The sequence below is a fragment of the Vulpes lagopus genome, unplaced genomic scaffold (assembly GCF_018345385.1).
Source record: "Vulpes lagopus strain Blue_001 unplaced genomic scaffold, ASM1834538v1 ctg623, whole genome shotgun sequence".
Classification (NCBI taxonomy): domain Eukaryota; kingdom Metazoa; phylum Chordata; class Mammalia; order Carnivora; family Canidae; genus Vulpes; species Vulpes lagopus.
The window spans coordinates 10,349-13,105 of record NW_024570954.1 but is presented as its reverse complement, the minus strand read 5'-3'; the positions used below and the strand labels follow the sequence as shown (position 1 = coordinate 13,105).

Sequence of the window (2,757 nt, the reverse complement as noted above, 5' to 3'; positions counted from 1 at the left end):
CGCCGACCGCATCTCCTACGTGATCGGCCAGGACGGCAAGGTCCGCTTCGTGCACATCGGCTCGGACCCGGACGAGCATGTGCGCCAGACCGAGGCCGCGGTCAAGCGGCTGACCGGAAAGTAGCCCGCCGCGCGGGCCCCTGTCAGGGTCCGTTGCCCTCGGCTGGCCAGGATCTCGGCGTATTCCTCGTCCGTGAACAGCCTGGAGCGTGTGTGGAAGGCCTTGCCCGTGCTGCCCTCCAGCGAGAAGGTGCCGCCCTGGCCCTCGATCACGTCCAGGATGAGCTGGGTGTGCTTCCAGTATTCCGTACTGGGACTTTGCCAATGTAAAGGGGCGCGCCGCCCACCTGGCCCAGCAGCACGTCCTGGGCGCCTATCGTCAGCTCGCCGGGCAGGTAGCAGTTGGCGGCGCTGTTGTCGCAGCAGCCGCCGGACTGGTGGAAGAACCACCGGCCCGTGCTGCGCCTGCAGGTCGGCGATCAGCGCCAGCGCGGCGTCGGTGGCAATCACTTTGTCAACCATGGGTTGGTCCTTTCCTGGGCGGCCGGCCGCGCTGCGCGCCGCCGGCCGCATTCACCTGGGAAGAACTTCAGAAGAAGCCCAGCTTGTTCTCGCTGTAGCTGACCAGCAGGTTCTTGGTCTGCTGGTAGTGGTCCAGCATCATCTTGTGGGTCTCGCGGCCGATGCCCGATTCCTTGTAGCCGCCGAAGGCCGCGTGCGCCGGGTAGGCGTGGTAGAGCAGTTGGTCCACACGCGCCCGGCCTTGATGGCCCGGCCCATGCGGTAGGCCACGTTGCCGTTGCGGCTCCACACGCCGGCGCCCAGGCCGTAGAGCGTGTCGTTGGCAATGGCCAGGCCTCGGCCTCGTCCTTGAAGGTGGTCACGGCCAGCACGGGGCCGAAGATTTCCTCCTGGAAGATGCGCATCTTGTTGTGGCCCCTTGAACAGCGTGGGCTGCACGTAGTAGCCGCCTTCCAGGTCGCCGCCCAGATGGGCCTGGCCGCCGCCGGCCAGCACCTCGGCGCCCTCCTGCTTGCCCAGGTCCAGGTACGACAGGATCTTGGTGAGCTGCTCCTTGGACGCCTGTGCGCCCATCATGCTGTCGGTGTCCAGCGGGTTGGCATGCCGGATGGCGGCCACGCGCTGGAGCACGCGCTCCATGAAGCGGTCGTAGATGCTTTCGTGGATCAGCGCGCGGCTGGGGCAGGTGCAGACCTCGCCCTGGTTGAAGGCGAACAGCACCAGCCCTTCGACGGCCTTGTCGAGGAAGGCATCGTCCTTGTCCATCACATCGGCGAAGAAGATGTTGGGCGACTTGCCGCCCAGCTCCAGCGTGGCCGGGATCAGGTTGTTGGCGGCGGCCTGGGCGATCACGCGGCCCGTGGAGGTCGAGCCCGTGAAGGCGATCTTGGCGATGCGCTTGCTGGTGGCCAGCGGCATGCCGGCCTCTCGGCCGAAGCCGTTTGACGATGTTGAGCACGCCGGGCGGCAGCAGGTCGGCAATGAGCTCGGCCAGGATCAGGATGCTGATGGGCGTGGACTCGGCCGGCTTGAGCACCACGCAGTTGCCTGCGCCCAGCGCGGGCGCCAGCTTCCAGGCCGCCATGAGGTGGGGAAGTTCCAGGGAATGATCTGGCCCACCACGCCCAGCGGCTCCTGGATGTGATAGGCCACCGTGGTCTCGTCGATATGGCTGAGCGCGCCTTCCTGGGCGCGCACGCAGCCCGCGAAATAGCGGAAATGGTCCACGGTCAGCGGGGATGTCGGCATTCAGCGTCTCGCGGATGGCCTTGCCGTTGTCCACGGTCTCGGCATAGGCGAGCAGCTCCAGGTTGGGCCTCGATGCGGTCGGCGATCTTCAGCAGGACGTTCGCACGCTCGGCCGCGCTGGTTGCGGCCCCAGGCGTCGCTGGCGGCATGGGCGGCGTCCAGCGCCAGTTCGATGTCCTCGGCCGTGGAAGCGCGCCGGCCGCGGGGTGTAGACCTTGCCGCTGATGGGGGTGACCACGTCGAAGTACTGCTCCTTGACCGGAGGTACGAACCTGCCGCCGATGAAGTTGTCGTAGCGGGCCTTGTAGGCGATCTTGGCGCCAGCGGCGCCGGGTGCTGCGTAGACGGTCATGCTGCTTGTCTCCTGAGGATGCTTATGGGTCTGTTGTGATCGGGTGTGGATCGGCATATCCGGCCATGGCCGGACGGCAGACATGATTCAAAAGCCGTGCCAGCCTGCAGGCCGCAGGGCAGGTGCCCGCAAAGGCACGCGGGACGTGGCTGCTGCGGGTATTCCCGTGCGGCGTTCGCCCTGTACCGTGACGTTCCGCAACAGGACAACTGTCCAGAAATGGAACAGTCGGGCGCCCGGCCTGCCACTTGGCTTGCCCGGTGCCCGCCGGCCCCGCATACTGGTCTGCAACGCGGCGAAATGACGCCCGGCAGGAGACACATGCAATCGAGAGCCTCCCTTGTGGCCTTGCGCCGGGCCCCGTCAAAAGCCTGATGGAGTCGGGCCTGTGCCCCAGCGGCCTGGTGGACGAGCCCCTGGCGCGCTGTGGAGCGCTGCTTTCGAGAGGGACTGCGCCCCACGGGGCGGCGGGGGGCGCCGCCGACAACCTGGAGCAGCATAGCGCTGGGCGTGCTGCGCGAAGCCGCCACCATGCGCTGCTGGCGCATTCAGGGCCCCGTCAGGGAAAATACCTGTCCCGAGCAGGTGCGGGGCAGCCACAGCGTGGTGGGGGCTGGCCGGCCCCTGCGGCACCC

At 67.6% G+C, this 2,757-nt stretch overlaps 1 pseudogene; it reads right to left on the bottom strand.

Annotated features, from left to right (window-relative positions):
- Positions 1 to 589: 589 nt before the first annotated feature.
- LOC121483936 lies at positions 590 to 2,179 on the bottom strand (annotated as a pseudogene).
- Between the last annotated feature and the right edge of the window lie 578 nt (positions 2,180 to 2,757).